The sequence below is a fragment of the Dermacentor andersoni genome, chromosome 3, assembly GCF_023375885.2.
Source record: "Dermacentor andersoni chromosome 3, qqDerAnde1_hic_scaffold, whole genome shotgun sequence".
Taxonomy (NCBI): domain Eukaryota; kingdom Metazoa; phylum Arthropoda; class Arachnida; order Ixodida; family Ixodidae; genus Dermacentor; species Dermacentor andersoni.
Genome location: NC_092816.1, coordinates 106,828,509 through 106,848,258, shown reverse-complemented (window position 1 = coordinate 106,848,258; position 19,750 = coordinate 106,828,509). Strand labels below are relative to the sequence as shown.

General features: G+C 51.5%; 1 protein-coding gene and 1 pseudogene across 1 annotated transcript in view; one reads left to right on the top strand and one right to left on the bottom strand.

Annotated features, from left to right (window-relative positions):
• Positions 1 to 19,750, top strand: part of Cals (calsyntenin 1) — a 244,140-nt gene that overhangs the window by 73,788 nt on the left and 150,602 nt on the right. The gene's annotated exons all lie outside the window — the stretch shown is intronic.
• LOC126540489 (U2 spliceosomal RNA) lies at positions 13,882 to 14,063 on the bottom strand (annotated as a pseudogene).

The window sequence follows — 19,750 nt, the reverse complement described above, 5'->3', positions numbered from 1 at the left end:
CAACTTTTGGTTTGCGGCAGCCGACCGCTATGTGACCGGTTTCATTGCAGTTAAAGCACGTCACCGGCCTCCGTTCTTCGAACAAGCTCTTCTGTGAACGTTTCTCACGAATCTCTCTCTCTTGTTCCCCTACCGGCTGCTCGTGAACCTTCAGCTCCACTTCTTTCGCAGCATCTTTCCCATTACTGGGCTTAGCTGTACCCTTCCAGCCTCTCTTTTCCACCGCACCGGCGATCGTAGCCTCCTCTTTAATTCCTCTGCGTGAGGCATACTGATCCGCCAGGTCAGCGGCTGACTGCACCGACTCGACACGATCCCTGTCTTGGATCCAAAGTTTCATTGCCTCCGGCACCTTTGAATAAAACTGCTCCAAGGCAAACACTTCTAACGCCTTTTCGAAGCTGCCAAAAGCTTTGGCGCCCTTTAACCACTCGGCCAAATTTACCTTTAACTCATAAGCAAACTCGGCAAAAGTAGCGCCCTGCCTTTTGTTCAGACTTCGAAATCTCTGCCTGAATGCCTCTGCTGACAAATGAAACCGCTTCAATAGGCTCTCTTTCACCTGATCATAATCATCAGAATCATCCGCAGGCAACCTCGCAAGCACATCTGCTGCCTCGCAGGGCAACAAACTAAGCAAGCGCCGCGCCCAAGTGCTGCGAACAAATTTTGACTTCTCGCAAGTTCTCTCGAAATTTACGAGATACAGGCCTATGTCTTGCCCAACCTTGAAGGGCTGCATAAGTTTAGATAGGTCATAAAGGTCATGTCTACCTGCTCCCTCTGATTCCGGAACCACACTTGTCTTTCTCAACTCGACTTCAAGTCGAAGTTTCTCTATCTGAAGCTCTGTTAGCTTCTGCTCGTCCGCCTTGCGCCTTAGGATTTCGTTCCACATTTCTACGATTTCCTCTTTCGCAAGATCCGTGCTCTCAATCGCTTCAATGATACTTGCTTTCGTCATTTGAAGCTGAACTTCAACGCCTAGCTCCTCGCATAGGGTTATGAGCTGAGTTCTAAGCAACCGTTTCAGATCCATCGCGGAACACTGGTGTGACAATGCCTCGACCTCTACCCAGAAGTACCAAAACACACGCTTCTGCGGCAGGTCCCTACCAGCGACTAGGATTACACCTCTATCCAGTCAGCTTGGTCACTTAAAAGAGCAAAGCCAACACTCACCAGCCCTAAGCTGTCCGTCCCCGTGATCTCGGTGTGCTGTCGTCCGTCATACTTCAGGCTCGATCCCACCGCTCGCCATCCAGCTGTTGCGTGTGCCGTGGTATGCGTGGCCGGCAGGAGGTCTTGACCCCACTTCACGCAGAGTCAGAGACGAGGGGAGCTTTCTCGGCGAAGAAATCTTTATACAATATGTACAAGTTGGCGTGGTTATCAGGAGAGACCAACAGAGCAGCTCGAAGCTGCTTAAATAACACATCCCCGTCCCCAGATTCCCCAGACAGTCCCTAAGGACGAACAAGGTAGAGAGAGAGAGGGTCCGGGCAGGCTTTGTGGTCCCAACGCCGCTTCCAATGGCCGGCGCCTCCGGGCACCGCGCTGCGCCGTCAGGCCAATCTGGCGGTCGGTCGGTATGGTGCGCCGGGCAAGTTCAATGGCCCGGCATAGGACAACGGAACAATCTGCAAGGCAAGGTGTCGAAACATAGTCCTTGGGTGGTCGGTAAAAGGGTTGCCCCTGGGCGCCGCCGCACAAAGGAGATGGGGGGGAGGGTGCATTGCTGCCCGCACGAGGAGGGGCCGAATAGCAGTCCGTGAGCCGGCGGCCGCTTCCGTCGTTGACGCCGTGCAGCCGCGAGGACACCCAAGCCGTGCACTTAGTCGTCATGTGCCCGAAGCGGGCACCATGTGGGGATGAATGCTGCCTCCACGGTCGACACACCACAGCACTGGCCTCCCTTCAGGCAAATCGCAAGGCACAAACATAACAAGAGAGACGCGTTTTCCGTGAGAACCGCCGTCTACATTACGCAAGCGCTCGAGTGCCGTGTCATCTCGGGCTTGTTAACACTGCCGTTGTGTATCCAGAACAACATTGGTACTACAGCCGATTCGGGTGCGTTCGGCATTTAATGATTATGCTAATTTTTTACGCCACGGTGCAGAAAACTGAGTAATTGTGTAAGAGTGGCGGAGGGCCCAAGTTGGTGGCGCCTATGAATCGGAAATGAAGTCGTCTATAGTTCCACAGTGCGTGCGATCGCTCTCCGACATACTTGTAAGCAGTGCAGATGTATCGACCGTTATATGTAGGTGTACTGAATGGCGCACATCAGTGCCAAGCTTGCGTCGCGCTTCGCCGACTTTTTCTCTTTCAACTTCTGCTTCTGCCGCTGCTCTCGTTTTTCGGACGTCCAGCTTCGCAAGTGGCAGTTCTCACCGCTGTATTGTGGCACGCTGCTGCTATTTCCTTCAGGGCCCGTTGTTCTATTGTCTCATCGGCTTGTTGCTGTTCTGGTTTGCCACGTTACAGGTTGCCGTCGAAACGGTTCTTCCAGGGTTGCTATGCGCCGCCGCTTTGCCGTTCGAGAGCTTTTAGAAGGGGGGGGGGGGAAGAGGGAGAGAGAATAAGAGAGGCATCTTTCAGAGCTCAGAGGACGAAGCGTAAGCAGACAGTGAGTACGAGCTATATACACAGCTGCCAGCAGTTAAAAAAAAATGAGCTACTTTCTTTTGTGTATTCTGTCACTTTTTGAATGCCGCCATCCATTACGGAAACCGATGGGGCACGAACTCCGAACGGCCAGGGAAAACGCTTGAGGAGGCCTAAAAAAAAAAGAAAGAAAAATACGCCGCTTCTCAACGTCATCTTCTTTACAACACGCTTCGATGGAGGCGATAAAGAAGAACGGCAGTTTTAGGGAGTGAGAAGAAAGGAATGTTGGGTACTTTGTCGCTTCATTTCATGTTGCTTTTTTGTTTTGTTTTACGCAATGTTTTCTCCTTCCAGCACCATTTTAGCGTGTTTGTTTCAACACTCGCAGGCGTATATTCCAGGGTGTATACATTTGTGCTGACTTCTCTCTACCTCTGTCTTCCTTTCTTCGTTTTTTTTTTTTTGTGCATGTGTCTTTTTATTCCTTCATTTCTGTGCAGCGATTTCTACAGCGGATACCTTTCTTTCTTTCTTTCTTTCTTTCTTTCTTTCTTTCCTTCTTTCTTTCTTTCTTTTCATTTTGTTTTATTTTTCGCATGTAATCCCTGGTATCCGTCGCTTTTTATTTTTTATTCTTCTGTAAAAGCCGCACGGCTCGTCTGCTGGATCCAGTCGTCTGCTCGCCAGACGATCGCTCGATACCTAGCTGGTGTGCCATGTCGGTGAGCGCATACACACACACTGCAACGCGCACGCAACGGCACCGCGCGGCATGCCGTCCTTGTAGCTAGGGGGAGGAAGACAACAAAGTAAATAAAGAAATAAGGAAAGAAATGAGAAAGGCGCAAGCGTGAACAACAAGCAGCCCTGGGACGAAGACGAGAAGTTGAGGGAAAGGGGAATGTGCGTGCAGACGGCGGCCAAACGGAGAATGGTAAATTATAGATATAAGGAACAGCGCGTACAGATGAATAACTGACACTGAGGAGAAGGGGCACGAGGTCGGGAGAGTGAGGATATTCGCAGACACGGCTTCGTTGTTCTTGGTTGCGCTCTTTCCAGCGATTCTCTTCCTCTCTCCTTCGTCACCGCGTCTCCCGCAGCGAGGTTGATTGTTGTGCGCGATGCGGTGGAGGCCGAAGACCCAATAGCGCCCCCGTCTGGTTATGATCTTTTTTTTTCTTTCTCCTTTCTTGCTTTCCGTTCTATTCTGCTCTTTACTATAGCGGTTTTGCATCGCTTCGTTGCTGCTGGCGTCCTTCTTCTGTAGCGCAAATGCGGCTCTTGTCCCGTTTTGCGGCGTTCTGTCTGCGTCGATCCACCGTGACTATGTCCCTTTTCTCTCCCTCTCTTCCTTACTTTCTTTCCCCTTGTGCCGATGCCTGGAGCTCGGAGCCAAAGGCATTCGGCTCCACCCCCCCTCCCCCAAGAAGGCGAAAAAATAAACAAGAATATATGTAGGTAAGAGGAAGCAGGAGGGTCATGTACATATTTCAAATTTGAAGTGTTATTCCGATATCATCATACAAGTATACAAAAAATGAAGCGTAGAAAATACATTTAAGGTCGTTGGTATCGCAAGGGCGAAATCTTAGACGTATGCAAGAGAAAGGGTGAGGCGTCTGGAGGGGATCAGGAGGTTACACGATGGGTGTCCATTCCATTATCTTTTCTTTCGCTGTTTGGTTGATCCGACGCGGTGACTCAGTTTATAGCTATGGCGCTCTGCCGCAAGGCACGAGGTCACGGGTTCGTTATCCGGCCGCGGCGGCCCATTGTATTCCGATGAAGCGGAATGCAAGAATTGTGGTGTTTTTTGTATTTAGAATTATGGGGTTTTACGTGCCAAAACCACTTTCTGATTATGAGGGACGCCATATAGCGGATGACTTCGGCAATTTCGACCACCTGGGATTCTAAGACGTGCACCTAAATCTAAGCACACGGGTGTTTTCGCATTTCGCCGCCATCGAAATGCGGCCGCCGAGGCCGGGATTCGATCCCGCGACCTCCCGCTCAGCAGCGCAACACGGCGTTTTTGTATTTAGGGCGCACGACAAGGAACCGCTACAGGCAATAATTGATTCCAGAGCCCTACAGTGTGACGTTTCAGGTAGCCCCGGCGGCCGTTCAAGCGGTCAATCTATCTATCGATCTTGTACGTTGCTTCCTAATGAACAGTAAAATGCACGCATTCCGGGCGCCTGGGGTAAAGGTGTGCAATCTTGTGATGACACCTAGCCACACAGGAAAAGGAATAAGGCTGTTAAAAAGTGTCTGGCTATCGAAAATTCAACATCCCTCCGTCACGCCGTGTGAGCGCAAGTCAGCGGCGTACTCGGAATTCAGTATAGCGTTAGGCCGTCACGCTTATTTTGCTAAGCGCCTTCGTAGAAACCTCGTGACAACGGGAGGATTAATTATTTCGAATTGGCAGACTGCACTAGTGCGAGCGACGACACGGTACACACTTCACCGGCGAAAGATTTGGAAACTGTGCTTCGATAAATGACACCCCCCGCCTTGCCTGGTCACTTTTTAAGAATAAGCCTTCTCTGGCTCCCCAATCTTTCGTGCCATGAAAGTCAGTCGTCATTATCATGAGTTACCCAAGCAGCATGTGTACCACATATTGTATTTTGCCTAACTTCGACAGTCGTCTTTCCATGGTAATCCAGTTTCTTTCTTTTCTAATTTGTTTTCTTTTTCTTTCTCCAATGGGTCATGGTGGAATCGTAGGAAACGCGAGCCAGAACGCGCACCCAGAAATTCTCTCTTATCGAGCAAGTATTGTTATTGTGCTCCCCGCCGAGCTTAGTCTGCTACGTGTTGTGCATGTAGCTTTCCCGGATAGCACATTTTGACAGCGAGATGTTCTGCGTGAGTAATCAGCGAAACACGCTCGATACAGCATGACCTCCACCCGCAGAAAGTCTCAGCGGCTCAAACAGCAGCCAGTATCCCCCTCCCTCCCTCCCCCCACACACACATCCCCTTCGCACCCCAACACATTCACTTGCCGCAGTGTCTGCAATTACGCAGCAGCAGTCTGATTATTATTTTCTCTCTCTCTCTCTCTTCGCTGCCGGTTCAAAGAAAAACAGAACGATGAAAATACGGTTACCGGTTCGTTGTGGCCCGTGGAAGAAGCCAGCGCATCCTGCGCTCTTTTTTTTTTTTTTGTGCGCTGCCGTGGCCCTCATTCAATCAGGCCCCCCATCTCGGCCGGAAAGGAATCGCCGGCGCCGCACGCTGCCAGCTGCGGACCGGACACGCGTCGAAGCGGCGGCCCCGAGTCCGGCCGCTTGGCCGCGAATAATGAATCTGTGAGCTGTGTTTGGGCCCCGGGGGCGCGAGAGCGCCGGCCCGCGTGCATTAGCTCGCGTCCCTATGATTGCGCGCGGGCGCTTGATGAGACGCCGCAGCTACTCGTAGCACGAGTGAGTGGGTGAGTTGAGTGAGGTGAGTGAGTGAGTGAGTTGGCGAGTGATTTGCATGAGTCAGTGGGTAACAGTGCGAGTGACCTTATAACTCTGTATTGGTATCTGTTAAAGTATAACAAACGTACACATCGGCTCTAAGTTGCATCTGTAGTGCAGAAAAATAGAGGATAATGGATTTTTTTCTAAACGCTCGGGGTTTGTTGACCTCTATACAGATATTCGATGTGCGTTGCTGATTTTTCTGTAACACGGTCGCCGCGGGTCGGAGAGCTGGCGAACTCGGTGCATTATCGGCAGGAAGCTGTGCATTCGCCGAGCCTCCCCAACTGGTGTAGCGGGTGGTTGCGTAAGCTGGTGAATGATGATGCAAGGCGAACATCGCGCTGACTTATCGTACGAACCGACTTGTTGGAGAGTTACCTCGTCAAGAATGAGTGAGTGAGTGAGTGAGTGAGTGAGTGAGTGAGTGAGTGAGTGAGTGAGTGAGTGAGTGAGTGAGCATATGTGCATGTGTGTTGCGCGCGTGTGCGAGTGAGTGAAGCGACATGCGTTCACCGAAAGAGAGGAGGCGAGATGATCGCGTCCTATCCGAACGAATTCGCTCGGTTCTTCCCCCGTGTCGTGCACTCGCGCCATCTTCTCCAGTACTCGCTGCCGTTATTCGAATCCTGCGGCTCGACGTCTCGTTTAGCTGGTTTTCTTTCGCTCGGCAATTCGAACGAGCGAGCCGGCGCCGCATCTCGATCTTTTTTTTTTTTTTTTTTTCTTTTTGGCTCTGCCTAACGGCGCGGCGGCGCGTCTTGCTTTTGCATCGCCGCGCGATGAATTCGGGGAGAAATCAGCAGTGCGGCCCCCCGCCGCGCTCGTTTCACTCTTGCTGCCTTTTGCGGATGCCGACGACGCGTCGGCGTGTCTGGGCTCCTAGACGCCCTTTTCTTTGCCGTTGTTTGTCGCGTACATGCTGGCGTAGTCGTCGGTCATTGCCCCCGTCCCTTCGCTCACTACTGTCTCCTTACCGTTCTTTCCTCAGTCGGGATGCTCTGGAGCCCATTAATTGGTGAAGCCGTCGTGGGTTAATAGGGTGTAAGTCAGTAAAGACATTGCGCTCTTGCGGTGCTGCCAATAGCGAACAGAGGGGATGGGGGATAAAGAAAGGAAGGAACAAAAGAAGAAATAAAGGAACATGTTCGAACGAATGTGCCGGATATTGACGACTAGTTCTGTCCCCTTGTTTCCCCCCCCCTTTTTTTTATGCAATAGCTGTCTCAGGCTCTTTCGCAGGATTGCGTGGTCGTTCGGTTTTTATTTGCCTTCAACCGCGGCTCAAAACATGCAATAACAAAACTTCTTATATGTATAACCGCCCCTACTACCTGTAATAATGTGGCGGTGACCGGCTCTGTTTTCCGCGGAATCGCGGAATTTATTATTATTATTATTATTATTATTATTATTATTATTATTATTATTATTATTATTATTATTATTATTATACTCGTGTAAAGCATATGTGTTAGTGTCTTTGTACAGCGCCCGCTGTATCCCCCTTTCTGAAAGGATAAATGTTACAATTTACAATTGTCTCTAAGCAGCTGCACTTAAGCTTAAGATGATGTCCCTCATAACTACCACATAACAAATATAACGCACGCGATCTCTTAATTAGGGGTTACACAAGCATGGAGCCAATAACATATACGTGAGATTCCAGGAGGAATGAACTCGGTCCACAAGTATGCACGCAGCGTTTTACTGAGGTAATTGTCTTGCCACCTTACAGATTGACGTTACGAGAACAATTTAAGACGACAAATTTCGTGTGGAAGGAAGCGCCAAAGAACTGTGGGGTGCTCGTTGTGGCGCTAGTTAATAAGGCCAACATAGTTATCGGGTCCTTTATATCTCACGCTTACGTCATAGCGTCCTTGGTCAAAGGCAAGTTCATCCGTTCCGCAGGGGAACTTGCTTATAGCGCGTGTGTCGCAAATAGCGAAACTCGACGACGTTATAACGAGAGAGCGTTATAATGCGAGATAACGCACGAATCTTAACGCGAGGTTCGGGGTAAGTTGGGCTTCGTCGTTACTCGCGAGAAACAAACAACTTTTGTTATCACTGGTTTAGGCTGCCGCCTTCCTTTATTTGCCATACGCTGGAGACCGTTAAGCGGGGCGCGGTTATTGTGGCTCGATCTGCCGTAAAAACGGCCGCGGCATTTTGTGGCGGTATAGCGAGCCATCGTTGCCGTTTCTGGGCCGAACGTATAATATATAACCGTGTATAGCGTCTCTCTCAAATTTCGGGACGAAACGTTCGCAACAATCACACCAGGTATGGACGAGAGATAATCTGGGAGAGTTGCGAGATGATTACTTGCCCTGGCGCTTATGAAGTGATTCGCATGCAATGAATAGCTGAGACGTATACACACACCAGCGTGGATGTATACGTGTCGTGCAATTAACATCGCATGCAGGGCGCGTGTCTGTAAGCACAACTGAGCCTGCGTTCATAAAATGTCTTTTTTTTTTTTTTGCGCAAATGCCACGGTTATCGGGTTATATGACGACGACGGCTGTCGTGAAACGATCATATATACGCTTCACGAATGCGTGCGACGATTTTGGAGCTGATGGGTCCGACATACATTACGGGCCTTTTTACCGTTGTTGGTCAACGAACCCTCTGGTCGTCGTGTGTAAATAGCCGTTAAGCGTTATTGTCCAATGTTGCGCGAAGGCTATGGTGTCCTATATATACCCCTCGCATCAGCTCGACCAGCAACGTGTGCTAAAAGGGCGCTGTAATTAATACGTTTAGCGCTGTTCTAAAAAAAAGCGTGTGTGTTAGCTCGGACATCGGCTTGATTGTCGGGTCGATCTGGCTCTCGAAGTGTCGCTTGCCGAACGTAACGGACCCGCTGTGGTATCCTAGCGGCTATGGTGTTGCGCTGCTGTAAGCACGAGGCCGCGGGATGAAATCCCGACCGCGGCTGCCGGATTTCGATGGGAAGACGAAAGGAAAAAAAAAAAAGGAAACAACGGCTCTGTCCCGTGCATTGGAGGCACGTTAAAGATGCCCTCCTGGTGGTCGGAATTAATCCGGAGTGCCCCACTACGGTGTGCCTCATAATGAAATCGTGGTTTTGACACGTAATACCCCAGTATTAAGTTGCAATTAAACAAAAAACGTAACGTTATGGTGAAGCAAATTTGACAGTGCTTAAGTACCGGCTAATGAAGATACAAATTAGGGGAAGGCCGCCGGGTCCCCCGACGTTCTTCGTGTTCCCCGCGCCATCGGTTTATACTGCTGTTAATGGATGTCCATAAATTTCGCAGTAGCGAGCAACTTTCTTCAACCGCAGTGTCGCTTACAGAAGCGCGTCAGCGTGGCACTATCGCCGCAAATCGACTTGCGGTTGATGCGTCCCAGCGGGTGCGCCAAGGAGCAACCGTCCGCAGTTATTCACCCCGAGGGGCTGGGGGGTTACTTACCGCGACACAAAGCCGCGTTCTCTGTTGCCAGGCGAACGAACCAGTGCCTCTCCTCGCGCAAGTTCTCTTATACGCGCTCCCCGGTGGCCGCGCCTAATGACGGCGCGCGTTGACACCGAGAGCCGTCCCTCGCGGGGACAAGTCGCGAGCCGCGGCCGACTGCCGTAATTGCGGCCTGCGCCTCCGACGACGCTGCAATCGAACGGCTCCTCCCGCCGCCGCCGCATCTGCTGACGCCGTCGTTAACAAGCAACCACGGGCGCGCCGCCGGCTCCCCGCACTTGGCTCGAGCCGGCGGGCGAGCGCCCGGAGAGCGTCGGTGCCAAATCTCGGCCCACGCGTGCTTGTGCTTCTTTTTCTTTTCTTTCGCCGAAGATTCGCAGTGCCTGTCGGGTGCCGTGTCTGGCACGCCGCGTTCCCTCCTCCGTACGGGCGCGTGGCCTTGGCGTTTGTTGGCACGGGATCAGGTTAGCTGACGCGACGCGTCGGCTTCGCCGTCCCTCCCTCCGTTCCCCTCTCTCCCCCACCGTTAACCGAGACGTACCGCGTAGTGGTGGTTATGGTAGTTGGACGTCGTCTCGGCTCGTCCTCGTTGCTCGCTCGGTTAGCTGGCCGGCGGGCGGACGTGACTCGACGGCAGCGGATTTCGTGCCGATCTGTGCGCGTAAGGCTTAGGTCGCGAGGCGGGATATTTCTTCATTGCGTTGCGGCGGTGGCGGCTTCGAACGCTAGCTCCACAGGCGGGCGGGGAACTGATCTGGGTGCGCGTGTGACGTTTGGGGGCATTAGAGCGTAATAAACTGTCGCCTGCGGCTCCCACATTCCTCCCCACTCCCCTTCTCTTCCTGTGTACGCGTATTTTTGGCTCTGAGCATTTATTTATGCTTTCCCTAAATGTCGTTAAATAAGATCTTCTCTCCATTCAAGCACCCTTTCTTCTGTATCAATATCTGGGCCCGTCTCTCGTTTCCTACGTTCAAAACGGCTTGGCTGAATGAACCGGCAAGCTGTCTTACCCGCATAGCGGCGGAGTTGTGTAGTGAAGGCGCCCAAGAAAATGGAGCGCAGTTCTTGTTTTGGTCATTTACTGTGTCACTGTAACATACGTTCGCTGCGGTTCGTACGCTTTCACACTTTCGCAAAAAAGAAGTACAATAACGGAAGTGCGCTCGCGAAGATTTTATCGGTCAGACGTAGACCTCCCACGTCAGTTTTACGGCAGAGAAAAACATTTGCACGTGCGGTTAAGTCCGGCCGCTATTCGCGTACGTCTCTCACGTCCGTTCTCGCCTCCTTCCTTCTTGCATCTACCTGGCAGAAGAGCGAGAAGATGACAAAAATCACAAGAGGCTTCGAATCATCCGGCGGAACTTACCGCGAAACCCTGCTCGCAGGATCAGTCGCACTGCCACTCTCGCGGATGGCAAGGAGAGATACGAGAAATGGCGCGGCCACGGTTGCCAGAACAAGCAGCGGGTCGCGAGCGGGTAACGGCAGTGCCCGTACACAGCGATGGCGGGCGGCAGCGCGGGCATCAGCGACGTCAGCGGAGCGAAACGCCGTCGTCTTCGCTCGAGGGTCGCGCGCACCCTTTCTCGGTCACCGCAACGGATGCCCGTCTTGTCTTTTTACCTCGCGGCGGCGGAGCCGGCGCGGCGCGCCCGCCGCCCTGAGAGGACGACAAATAAGCCGCATTAGACACGGCTGCCGCCGCCGCTGGCGCGACCGCATTTCGCGCATCGCTCGGCAGCGCCTTTCTTTCTTTCTTTCTTTCTTTCTTTCTTTCTTTCTTTCTTTCTTTCTTTCTGACGTTATATTACGACGACGCGCGTCGACTGGTCGGTTCCGCTGGTGGCTCTGGCAGTGTTATACGGTGGCCGTCGTATAGATGTTGGGGCATAGGCGAACGTGTGCCTATCGATGATAGAAAAAAAGAAGGAAAGAAAGGCCGTTGCTCGAATGACCGACCGTCGATTCGTGTGTGTGGGCGAAATAAAGGGGCCGAAATGAACGGGTCGAGCTTTCTCTCTCTCTCTCTTTCTTTCCGCGAGAGTACCTTTTCTTCCGGTCCCGAATAGTCGTCGCAAAGGTCGTCCTTGAGCTTTTTGTGTGCTTTCTTGGCGGGCCATCTGTGACACCTTTCTTTTCAGTGCGACCTCGTCCACCCCTAAATTTTTCTTAGTTTTTGTCTATTGGCACGGACGGGAGAGAGAACAAGGATAAGAGAGCAGATGGCTTCTGATTACTCAATCTTTTGCCTTAAGCATTTCCTTTGCCATCTGTGCCCGTATTCACAAAGAAAAAAGTTATAACGCTAGAACAGTTCGCAAGAGCAGCTGCGCGCAAATCGTGATGTTGGACATATTGTTAGCTTAGGCTGCCGACCGGCCAGCGTCGTGCTTAGAAACGGGAAGCTTTGTGAATTCGGACCCATCCCCTATTGTGACATAGTGCCATGTTAATGCTCGTCGTCGTCGTCGTCGTCATCATAATCATCATCAAGAAACTCGTCCCGTTGGCTAATTTACACTGGGGAGAAGAGCTACAGTCGCAGCATACAGTCCAGTGAGAAAGAAAATTCCGCGGCGATTTCGCCGTAAATGCAAGAGAAATGCATTAGAATTACGTCGCACCTCTTTAAGGTCCCGGATCCAACAATTAAACCGTGTTCGCCATAATGCAGGATGTTCAGGAGCTCACTCGGCACACGCCCTGCCTCTTCGTGCAGCGAAGTACAACTAAGAGAGAGAGAGAGAGAGAGACGTAACGCGAGCGACTATGATCATGTAAACTGTCGGATATGACACGATGTAAGATTTGTCGGACGTAGCTGTAGAGATGAACTTGGGACGACAGGACTAGGCGAGCAGGCTTTAATTGCAGGATTTACATTTAAAACAGGACATACATTGGCAGACTAGCGCGACTCCCATATGGAGCCCGCTAGACTAACATACAGCAAACAGTTTACGAGCACACAGCTCACTAGTTCATTTCTAGCAAGACGGAGCACTCAGCTCCCGACAACGAGCACGACACGAGCACTCCCTAGCAGCCGGCAAACGCTGCTTATAAGCCCTTGCTCGACGTCATAGTTCGACGTCATTCAAGATGACCCGCCTTTTTGGAGGATGAGGTGGGTCGGAGCAGGAATGGTCGGGAAGGTTCGTCCAAGCATTCTAAACTTGCCGCCTCGCACTATGGCTCACACACACAAAGGCACACAGGCGCGAACCCATACACACAAAGGCTCCGGAGTCGACGACCGAGGGCTTCGTAGAACCGTGCTCCGTCTCGGGTGGTGCGGCCAAGTACCAATTTCCTGAGTTGATCGCGCGCCACGTGGCTGCCGGTCATCCGCAGTTCTCGGTACCGCCCAGCTTTCAGTGCCGACGTCAGAGGGCTTCGTAGAACCGTGCTCCGTCTCGGGTGGTGCGGCCAAGTACCAATTTCCGGAGTTGATCGTGCGCCACGTGGCTGCCTGCCGACCGCAGCTCTCGGAAGGGCGCTTCGACTGGTGGGCTTGGAACACGTGCAGCGGGCTGAAAGCTGGCACGTTGCCACCGCGTATGGCCATTCTTAACAACGAGGAATGAGATGCTTCGATTTTTGCAGCAGCGGCCGCCGCCTCTTTTGCTGCGATGCACACCTCTTTGCGTCGCCTCATCTACATTTCTTTCCTCCGTCTTTGCCGCCAATGGAATGGATTCGACAGTGCGCCATGAAAAGGTGTCTGCAGCATATAGACGTATTTCGTGTGCGTAAACGCGAGCTCTGGCTATGGCGTCACTAAACAGTTCGGTTGTATTGGATGAAAAAGCCACGTGCCGCCTTCGTTCTACCGATGTGTAATTTCAATCGGCGCCCCGCCGCAATAAATTATTGGTAGCCTTAATATAAGCAGCTTATTTTACTTCGATAAATAGCATCGGGTGAATGTGGTGAACTTTCCGGAACCGATCGGCGACACCTTGTTCGCGGAACAGGCGATGTTTGTGACGTCATAGAATGGAAACGGCTTACGTATCTCCTGCAGGCCGACGGTATCTCTCGGTGGGTAACCCCTGTACAGCTATAAACCTAGCGACGCTGTGCCTGCAAAAAAAGGCTAATCTCATCAACCTGTCCAGTCCTGTGCCGTCCTTGGTGACGTTTTCCTTGCCTTGGTGACGTTTTCCTTGCCTTGGTGCCTTTCTTCAGCGAAGCTGCTTGTGGCTATGGTGCCGTGCATTTTACAGTGAAGCTGTTTATGACTATAGGGTTCCGTGCATTTTAAAGCGAACCTGTTTATTACTAGGGTTCCATGCATTCTTGTTCTGTGTGTGCAAACACCGTGGGCCGGTCCCGAAGACAATGCAATACTGCGCCTACCCGCGGCGTAGGTGAAGCAGGCTTCAAGTACTCCGCCAACTTGCAAAAATAAGTTTAATATCTTGGGTCCAAATAGAACCCGTATGAGATATTGAGCTGATAAGAGATACTGCCCTTTGGCCGACGTCGGCGATGCTTGCGCTCGCGCTGCCCTCTCTTTGTCGGCGTTCCAAGCGCTTTTGCATCTCCTCTCCATGCGCTCCCCCGTGATGGCGGTCCCGTCGAAACGTCAAGCGTGTCTAGTTTCCTCCTGCTCCTCGGTGTGGCGGTCCCGTCGTCCACGCGAATGCATATATAGATCACGGTAACCGAGTTCGTACCTTTGTTCAAAATTCTTTGTCACCTCTGTGTCGTGTGCCAAACAGCTGCGCTGGTCTTCCAGCTTCACAGAGTGTATATAATGGCTCATGATTTCTCTTTCTTTCTTTCTTTCTTTCTTTCTTTCTTTCTTTCTTTTCTTTTCTTTTTTGCCACTGATAGACCGTCATTTTGTACGCAATACACGATGACGATGATGTGGGTTGTCACATCGGTGACCCGTAGCCAAGGTGTCCGCATGCACAGTCTTCGGCTCCGCGGCGGCAACGTTGCACGCTGGAGCGTGCAGTCGTGCTGGCCAGCTGTTGTCCGTGCATTCTGGGTCCGCAAGCTTTCTTTCCTCCCTCTTTACCAGCTGACCTTCCGCTCTTAAATGACAGCCCCGCCGAGCAAAAAGAAGGAAGACCTCTACACGGCTTTCGGTATGAGGAAAAAGCCCGCTTCGGAGTTAGAGGCTCGCGGCTCGGTAACACCGAGCCTGCAGAAAAGAAAGAGCCATCCGAAGCCGCCCCCTGCAACCCTTTTCTTATACTGTCCTGCCAGGCCTGCGGCCGCTGCGCCTGCCCGCCAAAGCGGGTAATATATATCCGGCAAGGGGCAGATGAGCGGGGACTCGTCTGTTACTTGTTACAACAGTTCCGAGATGGCCGACCAGGCTCGGCTCCTGTACCCACGTTATGACAGTGCCGAGGGGGGGGGGGGGGGCATAAAAGAAAACGAAAAAGGAAAACTTGACGAAGCAATAAGGAAAGTGACGGACCGCTCTCTCGGCTCTTCGGCCATTTGTGCGCCGTTTCGCCTTCCTCCTCCTCAACTTCTCGGTCGTCTTGGTTTTCTCGAGCTCAGCTGATGTCTTTTGTCGTTGTTTGCGCGCGCGTTACACAAGTTCCGGTCGCCCTGCGTGCTGTTGTGCGCGCTTCTCTGTTCGCCGTATCTCCGCCCTTTTCGGTGGTTGGGATCTGGTGTATAGCGCTGCGTTTACTTATTTATTTGTTTATCATTATTATTTTTGTCATGCCGGTGCGGTTTGTCCGCTTCATCCGTTCGTTCATGTTTCCGTCTCCCTCTATCGTTCGCTTCGTGTGCGTTCGCCGCGCGTGACATTGACGGTGGTCTCGTGGTTTTGCCTGTTCCCGCTTACACACCGGTTCTTCTTTCCTTCGTGCCTTCCGCGTGGTGGCCTAAAGCTCCGCTTTCGTGAGCTCAGCCTGGGTGGCGATGGCGAATTGACGGCACGGGGGGGGGGGGGGGGGGGAGTAGAAAGCACCCGGTTGTATCACTTTCCGTCTGCCCGAAAGAAAGGACGGCCCAGACGATGATACAGAAAAACAAAACAAAACAATGAAAGCGAATTCGAGCTCGCTCTTCTCTCCGCCTTCAGCGTACGCAGGGCTCGCGATTAGGCTAGTATACTTTCTGTCCGCAAACGCTTTCCTTACTTTATGTCTATTAATTTATTTTTGTCCTCGTTTCATGCGCTCCCGTGGCCGAATTCAGAAAGCTTTTCGTGCATGAATGCTCTTCGTCATTGGCTGGCCGCCTTCACTAATGATGTCTGTAGCATCGAGATAGGCGGAAAAGTGCTCTTGCGAACAATTACAGAGTAAGAGCTTATTGTGAATGCGTGCCCCGATCATTTTACGTGATCTTTCCGTGCCGGTCGTCTTGTTCATTGCCTTTCCCTTCCGAGCACACTGTGTACAAGCAGTGCCTCCTCTGGTACAAGTACATGGCGTTAGAGTGAACGAAGAAAGAGGAGGGAAAGGCGGATAGGTTAGCAAGGCTGTGTCCGGTCGGCTATCCTACGCTTGAAGAAATGGAAAGGAGGAAAAATAAACGCCGTTAGAAACACGCGAAGCAAGATGGTGGCGATGATGATGATAATGATGATGATTTAGTGGCATTTACTTTGGAACGGGAGGGTGACAAATGGTCACCTAGCGTGCTCTAGTTAATCAAGTATGCTATATGTGCTTTTCATTCTAGCATATTTGTTTACGTCTCCTTACTCTTTTTTCTCTTCTTCAAAACTTCTTCATCTACCTTGCACCGCTACCTATGCTTGCAACGAATCCGGTCTTAACAATCTCTTCCCTGTTTTTTGCCACCAATACTTATCTCGACTGCTGATTGGTTGATCGTCCCGTCCACTATATATACAAGCGCTTTTGGAAGGTGTGTACCTTGCCTGAGTGCCTTCGGATTCCATTAGGATGTGCTGAGTGGTCTCCAGATTTTTGCTGCACCATACATATGCCTCATATTGTTGCGAATATTTCCTCCGGTATGTTTTTCTCCTTAGGCAACCAGCTGGAGGCTCAAATAGCAATGCAGCCTCAGTCACAGCGGTGCCATCTGCCGTCTTCGAAATAAGATTTTATTACTCTTTCAATAAGACAAAATACACAGACTATGCAATACAGATTAGGCCCATAATTGTAGGCTAGCCGGTCGTTTAAACCTGTGATAACGTGAAGAACGGGTTGCAAAAATGCTTAGAACGAAAGTATAATATTTATTTCACAAAAACGTATAGTTACCGTCTGCCCGTGTTTCGGTGTATGGGGCCACAGCGAGCTCAGCGAGTTTACGTGATAAAAATTCATGGTGTGAAAAGGTTAATCTTAGAAAGCACTCGGGCACAAATGGGAACGAAAAGGACAGTGCACGGACCGCGTTTTTATTATCCTTTCGTTAGCCCGTCTCTTGGTAGTTTTTTCTACGCCTATACATTTTTCATATTGGTTTACTATCGGTGACGCAGTTATAGGGACGTGATTTCTGTATCTATCTATTTACATGTCGTTCCACCCGATTTTTTCCTTTCTTTTTGTCTCTGATTTCCCTTTTTGAATTTCTGCTGTGAACCAAAGTGGGAAATGTTGAGGAAAATATAATAATCACAGCACACTGCTTGAATCCATACCCAACACAAGACTTAAAGCGCACATATAATGCACACCGAACATCATGCCTTAAATCACCATAAAATATAATAATAATTCGCGTGACTGCTTCCGCGCGAGCGTAGCATTTTCTGAAATTTGTCGAACGGCGAAGTTCCTGTCGAATGAGGGAATGAAAGGAAGCCTATGTGAACGAGTCGCTAGCTTCATAGAAGACCAGCCGGCGTCGCTATCGCTACTCGGTTGCCCCTAACCGGAAAGAAAACGTTGTGCCGAATTTATGCAATCGCCTTGGTCGTAGAACGTATGAAAGCTAATCGAACGAAAGCTACCATAAAAAGAATAGTGGTTTTTCCAAGAGGCCATAGAGGTCTGCTATATATAGCACAACGGCGCTGTGGCATCGAACGCTGTCACTGCAACGCCACTTCGTTAAGGCTTATCTTTGCTCCTTCGGTTATCGGTGGGCCCTCATCATGCGCTAATTGGAACGCAAAAAAAAAAATGCAGCAGATACAACGAATTGGAATCTATGCAGAGCGAAGCTTTGTGGGTGTGCTTAAAAGTGGAAACACGAGCACGCGCACGCGTGCACACGCACGCACAACCGAGGGCGCATACAAATTATACCGAGCCATTTGTTAAGCGGAGTTGGTGACTACTAACGAGCACGACGGACGCCTTGGGCGCATCATGGTTTTCGAGGCAGCATGCGCATGCGTACGTAGTGCAATTCGAATCTATTCTATCCGCGAGAAGCGTTAACTCCCTCATTACCGTGCAGCCGCGCATGCGCGAAGGCGAGCTTTCTGGTTCTTTTTTTTTTCTTTCCACCCGTAAGGCGGACGCTGCGGAGGAGAGCGCCATCTGGTGGTGTTGCAAGGAACCCAGCAGCGCGCGTACTCCGAGGTGATTGGCTAGCCTGTTCGGCAAGGGAGTAGCCAGGCCGCCTGCACGGTCACGAAACCCGCCGAGGATCGCAAAGAAAAGCTACGCTTAAAAAAAAAAAAACTTTTCAGAGTGCCTGTTCCACGTAAATACGCGGGAGTGCGAGGAGTAGTCGCTCTTGTAGTCGACATCTAAGCGTGGAAATAGTCTCGAATTTACTTTCTTGGAGTCTGACCTATAGGTAGCCACTGTTTCCGACCGAGGTGAATCTGGAAACTCAAAAACGTGTACGACTTGCTCGCGTTTGTATTTATGCCGTGGTAGCACCTCTATTACAGGCAGCAACACGACGCACCAGTGGCAAAACGATTGCAGTAATCTGCCACCCTTCCGTAAAGTGTCGCAAACTGTAGCCCGAATGAGACCTATGAAAAAATAATAATGATAAAGCAGTCAGTCGGTCCGGTGAAGTCGGTGCCACAGCTACTATATAAGCGGCTGACATCGCTGTTCCTCTGGAGAAAGAGGCTGAGTCAGAAAAAAAAAAAAGAACAGAACGAGTGCGGACGGGTACAGGCGGAAGAGGGCCTAGAGGGGGCGCAGGAAGGCGGGAGGTCGAGTAAGACGCAGAGCTACGGGCACATTCGGAATTAGTATCGACCAGGCAGGCTCCCGCTGCAGAATTGCTACAGTGTGCGCGTTTAGTGCAGCGGGGAGCGCGCGCGCGTGCGGCGTGAGTCGTCGCAACCACGTTACCGTGTAATGGCGTTTGCGTCAGCAAAGGGAGGCGAGCATCGCGTTATAAGCTGGCCGTCGTGCCCGCTCTCCTTCCCCACCTGCCTACTACCGCTGCGCGACTTCTGCCGAGCACGAAGAAAGCGGCGCGGGGGGGGGGGGTGAAGGGGGCGGGAGGAGGCGCACTTCCGGTTCGGCACCGCCGGCCGGAAATGGCTGGGCCGTGCCGTGCCGCCGCCCGTTTATGTGGCGAGGGCGGCGGGACGTGCGCCTGCGTTTTACCTCCGGGAGTCTCCTCGGCGCGGAAGCGAAGTGAACGGCCGCCGGAGAGTCGGGGAGGTGGTGGCTGCAAAGCCTCGTTAGATCCCCCGACTTGCGCGGGGTGTTCTCTGCCTACTCCGTTCGCCTGGCAGTGTTATCGCGGGGGAGACCTGTACCGCTTTGCGTGCGAGACTTGGATTCGCCGTAATTTATGCTCGCGCCGCGCTGAGTCACACCCAGGCAGTGTAAACCGCACGAGGTTAGGCTCGCAGCTACAGCGGGATCTGTAATATGGCCTTCGTAGAAGCCTAGTACTTTGACTCCGATGCCGTCCCTGCCATTCGCGCGTGCCCAACCTTTTTTCCCCTCTTTCGGGACAGTTGAGAACTTGAGACCAAGTTTGTTGCGGTCCGGCGACCGTAGTCGTATAGCTAGCACCGGCGATGCGTGAAATCGCAATTTAGTGTGTGTACGAATAAATGGTTGCAGTGGCGAGGTCTGACGAACAGTTCTGTGGAGCTCTTCTTTTTTTTTCTTGGTTTTCTTGATATATGCATGTTATGACAACAAAAAACAAAAACAGAAAAGAGAAAGAGAGCTTAACCGCTATGGTTCAGATAAGGGCGAGCCTGCGGCACGCTGTGTCGGATACTGCGGAACGCTGTGTCGGATACGGGGGCTTTCGTTTAGCTATTTAGCCGGGCGCAGCAGTCACGCT